The sequence below is a fragment of the Lissotriton vulgaris genome, chromosome 1_2 (assembly GCF_964263255.1).
Source record: "Lissotriton vulgaris chromosome 1_2, aLisVul1.2, whole genome shotgun sequence".
Taxonomy (NCBI): Eukaryota; Metazoa; Chordata; class Amphibia; order Caudata; family Salamandridae; genus Lissotriton; species Lissotriton vulgaris.
The window spans coordinates 109,383,719-109,401,616 of record NC_141686.1 but is presented as its reverse complement, the minus strand read 5'-3'; the positions used below and the strand labels follow the sequence as shown (position 1 = coordinate 109,401,616).

The 17,898-nt window shown below is 43.5% G+C and overlaps 1 protein-coding gene across 2 annotated transcripts in view; it reads left to right on the top strand.

Annotated features, from left to right (window-relative positions):
• LOC147734645 (protein mono-ADP-ribosyltransferase PARP12-like) overlaps nucleotides 1-17,898 on the top strand; it is an 844,521-nt gene that overhangs the window by 733,471 nt on the left and 93,152 nt on the right. The gene's annotated exons all lie outside the window — the stretch shown is intronic.

Genomic DNA, 17,898 nt, shown 5'->3' with positions numbered 1-17,898 from the left:
CGATGACAAAAGGGGTATCTTTAAACATTCCAAGACCCTTCTAGAAAACTACAGGAAAGGCAAGACTCAATTTTTCCGTGTAATCAGAAGAATCAACCACACTAACTTGCTCTTATGTGCCTGGTCTAAGAACCATTTGGAACAAACCCTGATGAAGCCATCCCAATATATTTAAACCCTTTATAGCGACATACATTTTCCCAAGTATTTTCCTTCCTTTAAATTGTAGTACATCCTCAAAATAACCAGCCAAATCTATTTTACCCCCCTCATAAGAAACAGGAGCCCTATCTGGAGGTTCTAACGTTCTTTCAGGCCATGTTTCGCTAAACAACTCATGAGTAATCATCGTTATCCTTGCGCCTGAATCAACAAGCAGCATAAGAGTTTCGTTACCGAAACCAATTTCGACATAAGGATCAATACATTATGTTGAATCTCCTGTGATAATTTCTTCATCATGTACCACCACAACCATCTCCTTAAGATCATCTTGAATACTATTGATAGAATAACATTCCTTGCCAACAATATCAGAAATATCAGACACATTTCCCACCCCACTAATATTTCCTTGACTTAGATTTTTATTCAAGAACCCTGGATTTGACTGACTATTATTTTGACCGATTTTAGCAAAATGTCCATATCTTCCACAATTGCGGCAAGTGGAATTTCCTGCAGGGCAGAATTTGTTTCCCTTATTGTGCGACAAATTACCACATCTGTAACAGATGTCACTTGGTTTGAAAAAAGTGTTCCTTTCGTAACGTTGTGAACCAGGCAAGGTGTTTCTTTCATAACATTGTGTACCAGGCATTGTCTTAGTTTCTTTAGCTCTGACCGCAGCAACTGCCTCCTCGCTCTTCTTTTCAAGTTCCTTTACTTCTTTTTTAGACAATTCAATACTCTTAGCTGTGCGAATAGTTTCCTCCAAAGTAGGATTTCCCAAAGTAAGTAACTTTTGTTGAATCGACTTGTCTGAGCATTTGCAAATATATTGGTCCCTAATCAACTGTTCTCTGAACGCCTCAAATTCGCACTCTGCACTTAATTGCCTAAGTGTAGACACATACGTTTCGACATCCTCACCGGGCAATTGCTCTCTTTTGAAGAATTTATGCCTAATTACCACAAGACTAGGTTTTATATCAAACCTCAACTCCAACTTCCTTCTAGTCTCCATATACTCATCAATATCCTCTTCTGCATTGTCTCTTACTAATGGAGGTAAATGCTTATAAATTTCCCTCCACTCAAATCCTAATGAATGTAAAAGTAAGTACTTTTTCCTCTCTGCACAGTACCTAGATGCACCTATTGCCCCCAGGTAAGTCTCAAATGCATCAAACCATTTTTTCCATGCTATTGGTGGGTTTCCTGGTGTTTCCAGAAAAGGAGGTGGTGCAGAAACAGATTGTATTTTTTTTTACAACTGTAAGAATAAATCAATTATTTTATACACAAGAAATCCTTCCAAACAGCACAGTCTGTTGTTTAGCCAACAATCTAAAAATAATTGTCAGCTTTAAAAAGAAAATTATTCGCCAAAATGAAACCTACTGCTTATAATGATGAACTCTCCTTTTTAATGTACACAAAACACTGCTGCGCTGTTCCTGACCGTCTAACTACAACGTTTTTCCTTTAAATCTTCATCTATATTTTCCATGACATTGGTCGTTCCGTTTACACATTAAATCATTGTTATGTCAACCACCTTTAATTTCCATGGCACTATGCACGTAATTGAAGGCGCGCATCAGACTTTGCCAACCACGTGAAATGGCCGACTGAGCGTGCGTCAATGCTCCTGCTCGCGGTTGCGCATCAGACTTTGCCAACCACGTGAAATGGCCGACTGAGTATGCGTCAATGCTCCTGCTCGCATTTCCAACCGCGGGCACCACACTTTGCAATACGCCATAAAATGGCCGACACAGCTCGCGCTCTTCGTCGCGTTGCCAACCACGTCTTGCAACGTTGCCAATCGCATCTCGCCAACAGCGTTGAAATAAGATCTTGAGCCGCTTTTCGCCCTTCACACATATAATCACTGTGCCGATCACTCTGTTGCAAAGCTTATTTAATCACTTATCTTGTTTTTGCGAGTAGCTTGAAGCGATCACGATCATTACATGCTCCGCTGCTTCCGTTGCTGTTTCCTTCGATTTCATTTATCACTACGAGGTTCCATGTGGGTCCTTGTTGATCTCTTGAGGATCGTCGCCAACAAGAATTTTGTACGTTTCTCAGGCTTAATGTCTTTAAGTTGTAGTTTATTTATCTCAAGTGATTTTCAGCAACAGATAGCACAACCGACCAGTCAGGAATAACTGTCAAAACCTCAACCCCCTCATTCTATAAAGGAATCCAGAACACCACGACATAAGGATTCCAACTACAAGTGCCTAAAGAGACAAATTTAAACACAGAATACTACAGAAGTCTTTCAAGCCATGAGTTAATGTGACTCCTCCTCTTGGTGATAATGTGCATTGGCATCGACTCCATTGTTCCGCCGTCTGGTTCGTAGTGTATTACTGTGTCCGGTAGGAGACCGTTGGGACTGCTTTCGGTTTGTAATTCACCCTTACCCTCGTCGGTATTGTTATTGAATGCGTTCCCATCTTTGTGCTTCAAAATAAGAAAAGGTATTGCCCGTCTGATCAATGCGCTTGAACAGCAGCCCTTTGGGCCTCCCTTTCTATCTCTTCGGCTTCATCTTTGAATGCCCTGCTGATGGAACAGATGCCATTCCGTTTCAGCCTGAGATGCCATGCTAAGTACCGGCAGACCGACCTTCTCCAGGTCTGCAACTTGTGCTTATCTCCTGGTCACTGGGTTGAAGACTGCGAGGCCTGCTGATCATTCACATCAAAGAAAATGTTACAGGACCGAAGGGCATATCACAGGGAGATGCAGGGAGAGAGGTCCATGATACACACATCTTTAGACAACAGGATGTCGAGGAGGAGGAAGTCCATGAGACCTCTGTGGTGGAGGAAGATACTTTTTCCATTGAAGACTCCGGTTCCGACTTGGAGATCAACCTCCAGATGCAGGACCCTCCACTGGGTAAGCGTACTGTGAGTACTGACATCCTCGTCCTGCCAAAAAAATGTTTGGTTCCGACCATATATAAGGCTCCAGGGCCACCACTGCCAGCAGGCCATGGTTGGCACTGAACATCTTTATGGATGCACCGCCCTTGGACTCTGCACGGAAAGAACAGCTGAAGCCATAAGCTTCCACACTGAGCTGACTCCATCCATCCTCTGCTCTGACCACTTTGACTGCGAAACAAAAGACTATTTCAGTACTGAAAATGCAGGAACTGCTCAATGCATGCCTGAAACAGATACATATAGAGCCTCATGCTTGCTGCATCTTAACCAAGACTGTGGTGTTGGCACCACTTCCATCAAAATGCCAAGTCTCTTTTGAAGAAGCAATAGACTTACCGGTTCCTGTTAAATGGAGGAAGAAAGACAGGGCTACCAGTCCTTTGCACCCTCCTCCACCTGCTTCTCCACTACCACCTCCTCTGCCTCCTCTTCATTCCCCCACCTTCACCCTCTCCACCTAGTTCTCAGGGTGATCCCCTAGATTTCACTTCGCAGGGGTCCCCACATTCCTTCATGGATGGACATGGGAGGGGTGCTGATGATTCAACACAGCCCACAGACACCTGGCCAGATTATGATGTTGATCCCCAGGGGGACACAGAACCAGACCTGTACCCTGCCAATAAAGTCTAAAATAATCATTTAAAACACAAAATGCAAAGCCTCACTCTCAGACTCTATTTACAGCCTAGGGCAACTCCCTCCAGATTCATTATCTGTGTCCAATGCCATGAGAGGGCTAATTCATAAACCACGCATGACGCTTCACCCCCTGATAAGGAGTCTCAACTAATTAATGCTTCAGGGAAACAAGTAGTGGTGCAGTCCACCACTCACTGGCAGATTGCAAATACACAAGTCCTATTAGCCAGGTATGAACGTGCCCACTAAGACAAAATTAACTCCTCCAGTACCTCCCAGAAAAACATAGGAAAAGAGGGCAGGAACTCGTAGGTAAGGGCAAACAAATTTTTAATAACTCCATCAGGTGTGCTATGGACTCTGCGAATACAGCTCAAGCAAAAAGTACAGCAACCCATTTTTTTATGCCCATTTTGACAAGGAACACTTTTGGTGCACAAGTTGACTAAGCTTTCGAGAAGATGAATAAGGACACTGAGGTTGCTAAGTCCATGGAGGCACTCCAAACACCCACTCCCGGTGGCTCCTTTTGCCGCTCCTCATGTAGGGCAGGCTCAAAAGCAGCATCTTCCGATGCCTCTACTTCATCATATCACCCGCAAAGTCACAACTCTCCTTCACAAGGCTATTACAGAGGCACATACTGGGGTAACAACTCCAAAGGTCATGGCAGAGGTGCCCATCATGAAACAGTGACTACCTTCTCCTTATCCCGATCATTTAACACCTGTCAGTTGTAAATTACAACAGTTTCTCCCCATATGGCGATCCCTAACATCTGATCAGTGGTTCTTAGACATTATCCATCATTGTCTGGAGTTCCTCACCACACCTCCAAACATTCCACCTCGCACTCACAAACTCTCTCTGGAACATCAAACACTGCTCAAAAAGGAAGTTGCTTAAAGGAGCTATAGAAGCAGTCCCTCTTCAACGTCAGGGGTCAAAGGTATACTCCCTGTACTTTCTCATCCCTAAAACGGACATCTCACAATGACCTTTTAATCCTTATATCCGGTCAGAGCATTTCCGTATGGTCACCCTCCAAGATGTGATCTCACTTCTCCAGCAAGGTGACTTTATGGCAGCACTAGACTTAAAGATCCCCTACTTTCACATCCACAATTCATCCAGCACACCGCAAATACCTCAGGTTTGTCATAGCTGGCAAACATAATCAGTTCTAAGTCCTCCCATTCGGGGTGACTACTTCACCCGGTTATTCACCAAATGCTGACCAGTGTTAGTTTCACATCTACACAGCCAAAACATCCATATCTTCCCTTATATGCACAACTGTTTATCAAAGCCAGTACCCTTCCTCTGTGCAGCCAACATACTCAGGTTACCATAGACTTGTTCCATCAACTATTAATGTACAAAAATCCTATCTTCAACCTTTACAGGTTCAGCTATATCTGGGGCTATTCTCAACACACAGGTGGGATTAGCCTATCTCAGTGTAGCATGGATCCACATTTTCCAAACCCTGCTACCACACATTTAAACCTATCAACAATTAGCAGTCCAAACAGTTATACTTATGCAGTGTATGATGGACTCGTGCATCCCCACAGTGCCAGATGTACAATTACACATGCATGCACTGTATGAATGTCTAGCACAACAGTGATCTCAGTCGCAGGGACAGTTAGAAGATCTATTGTTGATAGACAACTACACTCATCGCTCTCTGCATTGGTGGAACACATAAAACCTGATTAAAGGGCAGCGGTTCTTGGACCCTGTTCCACAAATCATTCTGACAGTGGACGCATCCCTCCCAGGATGGGTTTCTCACCTATAGAATCTCACAGTTCAGGGTCTCTTGGACACCAAACACTAGGGTCTCCACATCAACTACCTCAAGCTTCAAGCTGTTGACCTAGATTTGAAAGTCTTCCTAACTCACCTGATAGGAAATGTTGTCTTAGTCGGGATGGACAATATGACAGCCATGTACTATGTACAAAAACAGGGGACACTCTCTACAGTTATCACTCCTATGTCACATCATTTAGTATTGGGCAATACATCACAACATACAGCTGTTAGTGGAACACCTCTTGGGAACCAACAACAACTTTACTGACCCCTTCAGTAGGATGCAGCAACAAGTCCATGAATGGGAACTCCCCACCCATGTCTTCCTTTCTTACTTCCAAAAGTGGGGGTTTCCACAAAAAGATCTGTTTGCAACTGCGAACACAACAAAATGCCCAAACTTCGCCTCCAGGTTCCCACCCTGCTATCCAAGGGCGGTGCTCTATGGATGAACTGGTCAGCGATATTTGCCTATGCTTTTCCACCTCTCTCTCTTGGTCCATTTCTGGCGCAGAAGCTCAGGTAAACGTCTCTCACCCTCATTCTAGTAGCTCCCACTTGGACTTGTCAACCTTGGTTCACAACACTAAATGAACTGTCGGTAGCACCCCACGAGAAGCCTCACCTCAATCTGGACCTTCTCACTCAGAACCATGGAGAAATTGGGCATCCAAATCCAAGGGAACTCATCCTTGCAATTTGGCTCCGGAGGTCATAGAATTCGGTTACCTGAATCTCCCACCTGAATTAATGACCATTCTCAAAGAAGCTCGTAGACCTATGACTAAATCATGCTACGGTGCTAAATGGAAAAGATTTGTAGTAAGCATATTGAGCCATGTAATGCAACAGAGTAAAACATTGTTTGCAACCTTCTCCATTTACGGCTCTCTGGCCTTGCCTTCTCTTCAATATACTTATACTAGCAGCCCGTCCCGACCTTGCCCGGGAGCAACAGGCTTCCCCGACCCCCGCCCGCCCCAACATTGTCCTGCAGCCCGGGCCCCCGATCAGCCCGTCCCCCGCCTGCCCCGACATGGGTCCCCTTATCTCAGCCGCCGCTCCTCCCGCCTGTCCGCTGCTCGCACCGCAGCTGGCCTGTCCGCTGCTCCTCACGTCACCGCTCCTCCCCCGCGCCATGTCCGCCGCTCCCTTACCTCAGCCGCTGCTCCCCCAGCTTGTCCGCTGCTCGCACCTCCCCAGCGCCATGTCCGCCGCTCCTCGTCGCGCTCCTGGACGCCGCTCCTCCCCTCGCTCCTGACGTGAGCACGCACTTCGTGGCCGGTGCTACTTCGGAGGGACTACTTTTTTTTTTACTGTAAATTTTTTAAATAACCTTTTTTATTTTTATTTATATAGCCTATAACCATCTACACACCCTGGCGATTCCAACGGTGTATCGGGTGTGTGGATTGGCGCTGTGGTTCCCGAGTTTACCCGCCTCAAAGGCTGAAAGTTCTTCCTTTATTATAGTAGTATAGACATAGCTGCAGTGGCTGTCTATCTCCAAAACAGGCAACACTTATCTTTGTTCAAACTGCAGGTTATTAAGGCCTCTATGGAAGGCCTTTAAAGAAGAGTTCCACTTACACCCCGATGGAATCTCAATATTGTTCTCACCAGACTTATGGGTCCACCATTTGACCCATTACATAATTGTTCCCTCCAGTTTTTATCTTGGAAGGTGGCTTTTTTGGTTGCCATTAATTCACTTAGGTGTGTCAGTGAACCCCAGGCACTAACCTTAGATAAACTTTTCACAAAGAAATAGGATGCTCTTCGCACCAACCCCAAATTCCTTATAAGGTAGTTTCCCCTTTCCATCATAACTGCTTCCTTTCGACAACCAGACTCAGTTTCGGAATGGGCTCTTCAATTATTAGATTTTAAAAGAACTCTAATGTATTACATGAACAGAACCAGAGATTTCTGTAAAGCAAATAACTCTTTGTTGCTTTTTTGCCCCTCACAAACGAAAGCTCATATAGAAATCAGGCATTTCTAGATGGATATTAAATTAATTCAGAGATATTACATGTTATGTTATGTTATGTTATAAGTGTTTATATAGCGCACGGCTGCCCCAGCCAAGGGGCATCCCGGCGCTAGCTGTCTATGTCCAAAGGAGGTTGCTGAAGATGCAGACTATAGGTGATATAACATAACTAACAGAATAGGTGAGTTTTAATAGCTTTCCTGAAGGGTAAGAGATCCTTCGGATCACTGACAAAATATCGACCTACAAAATATCGACCTACAGGAATATCGAGTCAAAAATATCGAGGGCAAGAATATCGACATCCTATCTACAACATGGTAAGTACAAAAATATCGAAAAAATAATATAGATGTTAAAAAAATCGATGTTAAAAATATCGTTGTTTTTTTTAATATTAATGTAAAATAAAGTAAATAACACTAATAAATAAAATGTACATAGTTAAAAGGATCTAATGTATAAAATTAATAAATAATACATATTTAATAATAATACATTAATTAAATATATACAGTAAATATATAATATATATGTACTGAACAATAAGTAGTAATAATTATTTTACTAATTTATAAATTAATAAAATATATTCTAATTTACCAATACATTTACAAACAACACAATAACATAAATAAAATATAAAAAATATAAATAATTAAATATTCTTTTAATATTTATAACATTAATTATTTAAAACGTTGGATAGCGTAAGGGTAATAATTACTATTCCCACTCCAGAGAGTGCAACAGTATGGAAAGCGTTGGATAGCGTAGGAGTATAAATTACTATTCCCACTCCAGAGAGTGCAACAGTACAGAAAGCGTTGGAGAGCGTAGGGGTAAAAATTACTATTCCCACTCCAGAGAGTGTAACAGTCTGGAAAGCGTTGGATAGCGTAGGAGTAAAAATTACTATTCCCACTCCAGAGAGTGCAACAGTAGGGAAAGCATTGGATAGCGTAGGGGTAAAAATTACTATTCCCACTCCAGAGACTGCAACAGTAGGGAAAGCGTTGGATAGCGTAGGGGTAAAAATTACTATTACGACTCCAGAGAGTACAACAGCAGGGAAAGCGGGGGATAGCGTAGGGGTAAAAATTACTATTCCCACTCCAGAGAGTGCAACAGTGGGGAAAGCGTTGGATAGCGTAGGAGTAAAAATTACTATTCCCACTCCAGAGAGTGCAACAGTAGGGAAAGCATTGGATAGCGTAGGGGTAAAAATTACTATTCCCACTCCAGCGAGTGCAACAGTAGGGAAAGCGTTGGGTAGCGTAGAGGTAAAAATTACTATTCCCACTCCAGAGAGTGCAACAGTAGGGAAAGCTTTGGATAGCGTAGGGGTAAAAATTAATATTCCCACTCCAGACAGTGCAACAGTAGGGAAAGCGTTGGATAGCGTAGGGGTAAAAATTACTATTCCCACTCCAGAGAGTGCAACAGTAGGGAAAGTGTTGGATAGCGTATGGGTAAAAATTACTATTCCCACTCCAGAGAGTGCAACAGTAGGGAAAGCGTTGGATAGCATAGGGGTAACAATTACTATTCCCACTCCAGAGAGTGCAACAGCAGGGAAAGTTTTGCATAGCGTAGGGGTAACAATTACTATTCCAACTCCAGAGAGTGCAACAGTAGGGAAAGCGTTGGATAGCGTAGGGGTAACAATTACTATTCCCACTCCAGAGAGTGCAACAGTAGGGAAAGCGTTGGATAGCGTAGGTGTAAAAAGTACTATTCCCACTCCAGAGAGTGCAACAGTAGGGAAAGCGTTGGATAGCGTAGGGGTAAAAATTACTATTCCCACTCCAGACAGTGCAACAGTAGGGAAAGCTCTGGATAGTGTAGGGGTAAAAATTACTATTCCCACTCCTGAGAGTGCAACAGTAGGGAAAGCATTGGATAGCGTAGGGGTAACAATTACTATTCCCACTCCAGAGATTGCAACAGCAGGGAAAGCGTTGGATAGTGTAGGGGTAACACTTACTATTCCCACTCCAGAGAGTGCAACAGTAGGGAAAGCGTTGGATAGCGTAGAGGTAAAAATTACTATTCCCACTCCAGAGAGGGCAACAGTAGGGAAAGCTTTGGATAGCGTAGGGGTAAAAATTACTATTCCCACTCTAGAGAGTGCATCAGTAGGGAAAGCGTTGGATAGCGTAGGGGTAAAACTTACTATTCCCACTCCTGAGAGTGCAACAGTAGGGAAAGCGTTGGATAGCGTAGGGGTAAAAATTACTATTCCCACTCCAGAGAGTGCAACAGTAGGGAAAGAGTTGGATAGCGTAGGAGTAAAAATTACTATTCCCACTCCAGAGAGTGCAACAGTAGGGAAAGTGTTGGATAGCATAGGGGTAACAATTACTATTCCAACTCCAGAGAGTGCAACAGTAGGGAAAGTGTTGGATAGTGTAGGGGTAACAATTACTATTCCAACTCTAGAGACTGCAACAGTAGGGAAAGTGTTGGATAGCGTAGGGGTTAAAATAACATACTTATAAATAAAAGCTTTTTTTAGTAATCAAAATATAAACTATTAAATAAATATAAACCATACACAATACCTATAGATAATTATTAAAGACATGATTATCAAAATATATTTAACCCAAAATAAATATTAAAATATAACATTTTATAATATTTAATTACCAATTAATAATTACTTATCAATTATATTTTTAACAAAACAATTAATTTAAAAACATTATTACTTAATTACATTTAAATTACTTCCCACCATATTCCCCTATAAACCCACTACCCACATGTATCTATTTATGAATTAATTAAAATTATTTACCAATTAATTAAAATTAATAACCAATTAATTCAAATTAATTATCAATTAATTCAAATTAATTTATAATTCCTACTAATTAATAAATAATTAAACATAATGAAATTACTTCCCACCCTATTCCCCTATAAACCCACAACCCGCTACAGAACATATTTATCAATTAATCAATTAATTGAAATTAAATTCCAATTATTTAAAATTAATTAGCAATTAATTAAAATTAATTTATAACTCCTACTAATTAATAATTATTTAAACATAATTAAATTACTTCCCACCCTATTCCCCTATAAACCCACAACCCGCTCCGGTACTAAAACATATAATTTGCTTATAAATAAATGTATTAATATATAAAATTAATACACATATAATATTATTTATTTTAAATACTTAAGTAAAACATATAACACATACATAATAAAAAACAAAAAAATCATACAAATGTCGATATTAGTGTCATCGAAATTAGTGACATCGATATATATGCTATCGATATTACTAACTTCGATATTACTTACATCGATATAAATAATTTCGATATTACTTACCTTAGGGTCGATATTCTGTCCAACGATATTCTTGACATCGATATTCTATACCTTCGAAATTTTAAACACGATATTTTGGTAGGTCGATATTTACAACTCGATATTTTGACTGTGTACCAGATCCTTCATCCCACGAATCTGAGCTGGAAGTTCATTCCAAAGCTTTGCTGCAAGGTATCTGGATGAGCGACCGCCCATCCGACTCAATTTGATGTAAGGTAGTGTGGCCAGATTCTGTCCCTCCGACCGTAGAGAGCGTCGAGGAACGTAGGATGAAAGGAGCGGGCACAACATGGGGGGAGGCAAGTTTTAGAATTTTAAAAGCAAGGCACAGGGTTTTTAAATGAATCCTCTTTTCTACAGGGAGCCAATGTAAACTCCTGAGGGTAGTAGTGACATATTTGTGGCGGGGAAGACCAGTCAGGGCTCTTGCGGCGGCATTTTGGACTCGCTGCAATCTAGCTTTTTCGGCTACGTTAGCTCCTAGCAGCAAGGAGCCAGCGTAGTCCAATCGCGAGAGAATAGCTGATTGTACCACCAGTTGGCGAGTATGGTGGTCAAAATATTTTAAAATGGGTCGTAGGTTTCGTAAGATGCCAAAACACGTAGCCGCTACTGTTTTAGTATGATGGACATAATTCAGAGCAGAATCTATCCATACTCCTAGATTTTTTCCCACATTTTTTGGCACAGGTGGTTGGTCCAGAATCTCAGGCCACCAATTATTCCCCCAAGCCGTTGTGTCTTTACCTAATAGCAGAACTTCCGTTTTGCCGGCGTTAAGTTGGAGGTAGTTTGATGACATCCAGCTGGTGATATCTGCGAGAGACTGTTTAAAATTCTGCGCGCTCAAGCCTCTCTCGTCTTTTAGTGCTACCACCAGCTGGGTATCGTCGGCATAGGACACAAGTGAAAGCCCGCACTTCCTGGCTACCTCTGCCAGTGGAAGGACATAAACATTGAACAAGGTGGGGCTGAGAGCAGACCCCTGGGGTACTCCCTGTTCAATGGGACATTCCTTGGAGAGAAATGGTGGAGTGGAGACCCTAAAGGATCTGTCTGACAAGAAGGCCTTGAACCAGCTAAGGTCCTGATCAGATACCCCTACTTCCTCTAGTCTGGACAGCAGCACCTTATGGGAAACAGTGTCAAAGGCAACACTGAGATCTAAAAGAATCAGTGCTGCCGCTCCTCCTGAGTCTAGTATAGTCCGAAGATGTTCAGTAACACTCAGGAGGGCTGTTTCGGTGCTGTGCCCGGCCCGGAAGCCATGTTGAGATCTGTCTAGAATGGAATTGGACACCAAAAAGTTGGTCAAAATGGAATTAACATGGGCTTCCGCCACTTTTGCTGGCCAAGGAAGTAGAGAGATGGGCCTGAAGTTTTCAGGTAAGTTAGGGTCAAGTGTGGCCTTTTTTATAACAGGAGAAACCCATGGTTGCTTCCAGCTGGTAGGAAGATTGGCCGTGAGAAAGGACAAGTTGATAATGTCTCTAAGAGGGCCTAGTATTATCTCTCCAGCTTCTCTGAATTGTTCAGGTTTCAGGGGATCTATAGGTGAGCCAGATTTAATTTTGTTGCATAGTGTTAAGAAGTTTTCGTGACTAAGTGCCGGAATGACGGAAAGTTTGGGTCTGTTAGGATCTACAGTGGGAGTGGGTTGGAAGGTAGTCGGAAAGGAGTTGTACATTTTCTTGATTTTGTCCATGAAAAAGGTGGCCAAGTTATCACATAATGCGGGTGAGGTATTGGAATTTCTTACTGTTTTTTTAGCACTAAGCTCTTTCAAAATTCTAAAAATAGTTTTGGAAGCATTCTGGCTATTGTGGATTTCAGCGGCGTAATATGCTGCCCTGATCCTACATATGTTACGATGGTAACTTTTCTGAAGCTGGACATATAGAATCTTGAGCGTAGGGTCGTAATCCCTTCTCCATCTACGTTCTGCTATTTTTAATTCCTTTCTTTGAAGAGTAAGCTCATCGTTAAACCATGGGCTGGATTCGTGAAGTCGCGACTTTATCCACTTTGCTGGAATTAAAGTATCTAAGGCTCTATTGATCCACTCGCAAAGACTATCATACCCTGAATTAGGGTCTTCACTAAGAATAGGAGGGTTCGTAGTGAGGAGAGCATGGAATTCCTCAAGACTGAGCTTTTTCCATGGTCTTTTCCTGACCTGCTGAGTAGGACTGATGTGTGAGTCGCCGCCAATGGACAGTACCATAATCACTAAATAGTGGTCTGTCCACGTCATGGGAATAGGTGATTCTACATTCATTTCGGTGAGATTGGAGAAGATCCAGTCTAGAAGGTGCCTGCCATTATGCGTAGGGCCATTCACCTGTTGGCAGAGCTGTAAGGCGGCTAGGTCAGCTAATAAGGTATTGATTTTATTATCGTGGTATTATCAAAATGGATATTCAAGTCCCCAATGATAGAGAAGTTGGCAGTTCCGGTAACCATGGAACATACATTCTCAAGAAGAGATAGTATGAAGTTTGCGTTAGCTCCCGCAGGTCTGTAGATTAAAAGACCTACAAGGGTGAGTTGGGGGTTAATTTTGATATTGTAACGGGCACATTCACAATCTTCAATTTCCAGTCTAGTGAAAGTGCAAGTGAGATGGGATTTAGCCATCATCGCTATTCCACCACCTCTGGTGTGTCTGTTTAGGGTATACGTTGTATAACCCTTGGGGGTAGCTAGGTTGACCACTGAATCCATATCGTCCTTCAGCCATGTTTCTGTAAGGAATAAAATATCTAAGGAGTAATTGGACAATAAGTCATGAATTTCCAGATGGTAATTCTGCATGGACCTGACATTCAGTTGGCCCATCCTAATATGTTGCATTTGGGCTCTTGTACAGGACGATAATAGTAAGGGCGTAGATAGGGTAAAGCCGCAGGAACAGGCAGGGTAAGTTTTACTCCATGAAAGGTTAAGTTTGGGGCAGCTACTTTCCAGACAATTGAGAGCTAGTAAATCATGTCTAGAATACCTATATTCATCTTTCTTGGTTTCTCCAGGGGCCTGGGCGAGGGGCGACGGACGGGCGCAGACGGGCAGGACTCTGGCGCGACTCCGGCGCATGTCCGGCGCGTCCGCTGCACGCATCCGCTACGCGAAGGCATGTCTGTTTCTTTTATGCGCTGTGGACTAGAGCGCTGCTGCTTCTAACTACCCTCAAGATGGCGGCCGCTGTGCTCCGGGTCCGTGTGACTCAGCGCCAAAAACGGCCGAGCACCGGGAAATCCAGCAGCAAATGCGGGGCACGGGGTCAGCTACTGCCTGGAGGTCTGGGGTAGGTAAAATCAGGGTGCAGTAATTCCTCAGAGTAAAGTACAATTTAAGTATTCTTAAATGCGGTGAATTTACAAAGAGGTAAATGCGAGCAAAATTCAAAGTGCAATGTTTCCTCTAAAAGTGCAAAATAAGTAATCTAAAATGCGGCGAGTTAAAAGAGGAAAGTGAAATCGATTTTCTAAATGAGCCAGACACGCAAGTACACAACACAACCTCCCAGCTTTCCGCCTCAGGAGGAACAACATACAGCAAGACACGAGCTTAGCTGAGGGCTCTCTTATGCGCTGTGGACTAGAGCGCTGCTGCTTCTAACTACCCTCAAGATGGCGGCCGCTGTGCTCCGGGTCCATGTGACTCAGCGCCAAAATCGGCCGAGCACCGGGAAATCCAGCAGCAAATGCGGGGCACGGGGTCAGCTACTGCCTGGAGGTCTGGGGTAGGTAAAATCAGGGTGCAGTAATTCCTCAGAGTAAAGTGCAATTTAAGTATTCTAAAATGCGGCGAATTTACAAAGAGGTAAAGGCGAGCGAAATTCAAAGTGCAATATTTCCTCTAAAAGTGCAAAATAAGTAATCTAAAATGCGGCGAGTTAAAAGAGGAAAGTGAAATCGATTTTCCAAATGAGCCAGACATGCAAGTACACAACACAGCCTCCCGGCTTTCCGCCTCAGGAGGAACAACATACCTCATACATACATCAAAGCTAAAAGGTCTTTACCTACACCCCCTAGGGCACACTGTTCTCATAAAATAGGACTCCTTTTCTTTCCTAAGCAAGATCCCAATATCTGACATATGTAAGGCAGCTGCATGGTCTACACCACACAATTTCATTAAGCATTATTGTGTGGATGTTTCAGTACGCCTACAAGCTAATGTGGGTCAGGCAGTGCTACATACACTTTTCCAAACAACTGCAACACCACTACTTTTGAAGGGCCCCGTTTTACTGTCTATGCAAAGTGTGTGTATTAAGAGTCACACATGCATAAGACGGCTTATGTTACTTACTCAGTAAGCATCTATTCTTGGCATGTAGTGCTGTTGATCCACATGCACCCACACTCCTCCATGGACACCTGTGGCGTTGCAGTTCCTTTTACCTTTTCATCTGCAAGAGCATCTCTTTACTGATATTTACTTGCACTCCATTCTCACCCGCCTGCGGGAAAACAGTCTAAAAATGGAGGTGATGCCCCTGCACATTGTCACCAAGAGGAGTCACCAAGAGGAGGAGTCACTTTATCTCATGACTTGAAAGACTTCTTCAAGGAAAAACAACTTGCACACATCGAGAACCAACACTAGGTGCAGGAGTATGCAACGCATGTGAATCTACAGCAATACATGCCAAGAACAGATGCTTACACAATAAGTAACATAATCCTTGCTTTATTCCATATTATGTATACGCTGCAGCATTATGCAAAGTCAGTGTGCTCTATTTCCCTCTGCTATAGTTCTTTGTAGAATGGGGTCCAAGCTCAGTTTGGAGTAAACCCTGGCTGCAGCATATGGTGTTGGTAGACAAGCAGTAAAAGTGCACATGTTTAATTAGCTCCTTTTTATCTCTGGGTATGAAAATTTATTTTATTTGTCCCAAAGTGACTGTTTTGTATTCAGTCTCGTACTTTTCTCATTGTGCCTAAAGGCTGTTTGGTGTTCAGTGCAAAAAAAGGTAAATGTCAGCGAGGCAAAGGCAAACCTAACAGCAGTGTCCAGGAGGCCGTGAGAGCAACGGCCGTGCTCCCATTGCGTTTTACCAGCCGCGAGGGGAACGGCCAACGACTACATTTCCCGGCTGCCCCAGGGACCACCGGAGCACTCGTGACGTTCCCATCGCGCCCGGAGGCGCTAGAGGAACGCGGACCACTGAGCGTGCTTTCGGTGACAGCGAGGCAAAGTGGCACCTACCGGCAGTGTCCAGGAGGCTGTGAGAGCAACAGCTGTGCTCCCAGCGCGTTTTACCAGCCGTGAGGGCAACAACTACATTTCCCGGCTGCCCCGGGGACCACTGGCGCACTCGTGACGCCCCCGCCGCCCCCAGAGGCGCTAGAACGCGGAGCGCCGAGCGTACTTTGGGTGACAGCGAGGCAAAGGGGAACCTACCGGCAGTGTCCAGGAGGCCGTGAGGGCAACGGCCGTACTCCCAGAGCGTTTTACCAGCCGTGAGGGCAACGGCCAACAACTACATTTCCCGGCGCACTCGTGACGCTCGCGCCGCGCCCGGAGGCACTAGAAAAACGTGGAACGCCTCCTGCCACGCGGAACGCACGCGGGCGGACACTGGGCTAAGCCCGGGCAAAGGGCGGGCTGTCTGTGGCCGTCAGAGGCCTGGCTGTGCCACCCCTTTAACATCGCCTGGCAGTGTCCGACTTGAGAGGTACTGTTGACTTTCTTCTTGATTCCTAACAAAGGAAATAACAAAGAGCTGGACACATGCTCAGACTCTAACACCCTATTGGACTTGAGTCATTATATCCTCTATTGGATTTTAAGCTCATGGTCTTTACATTGAAATCTGGTCAGTTCTAGGAATCATTATTGTCTACAGGGTTTATTCAGTTTAATACCCTGTTAGACGATTAGAGTAGCAGAATGGGGAAAAAGGCTTGTGCTGGGAAGGAACAAAGTACAGCTATATCTAAAACTAATCCTAAACCCACTGCTATTGATAGAATGTTAGAGCAAGCACTGGGAGCGGTGGCAAATAAAATAGAACGTACAGAATGGCGATTACCCATTACTCCAAATTTAGAGCTGAGCCCCTTAATCTGTGATTTATCTCCTGATATAAGACCATTAAGTATAGATTCCACTAAAAATCAATCTATATCAGTGGACTCTTTGGGCTCAGAACCTCCTAAGGTCATTGAGCCTCACCACTTATGTGGACGATACGCAGCTGGTGCTGGCCATCAACAATGATGGAGAAGAGGTGGCAGCTCGGTTTCAGGAAGGCATGCTGGCAATTAAGGAGTGGATGGCCTGCAACTGTTTAAGGCTGAATTCCGAGAAAACGGAGGTGATAATTTTTGGTAAACTTTTTCCCATCTGGTCATCAATTTGGTGGCCTCCGTTACTCGGAGTACTACCAGCTCCGGTGCAGAAAGTTCAAAATCTTGGAGTCATCTTCGATGATAAACTAAACTTCGTTAATCATGCCAATCAAGCAGCCTCCACAGCATTTTACAAACTTAAGCTTTTAGGAAAAATAATTCCATTTCTGTCAGAAAATTGAGGGAAAACGGTGGTGAGCTCACTGGTACTGTCCGCCTTGGATTACTGTAATGGTTTATTTTTGAATGCTCAAGCTCGGGTGGTCGCCAAGCTACAACTGGTCCAGAATGCGGCAGCAAGACTGCTATCTGGGACCCCCAAATATAAACCGATTAAACAAGCAATCAGGAGCTATCACTGGCTGACAGTTATAAACAGGTTTAAATTTAAAACATTGTGCCTCACCTTTAAAGCTATCCATCAGCTAGGGCCGAAGTTTCTTATGCAGAAGCTCATGTTTTATCGCCCCACTCGACAATTAAGGTCAATAAATTCAATAAACCTCAAACATCAAATGAGATCGATTGTTAAAGAAGAACTAACCCCTGTATTACCCATGTTAGATGGGTTAACAGCCACATTGAA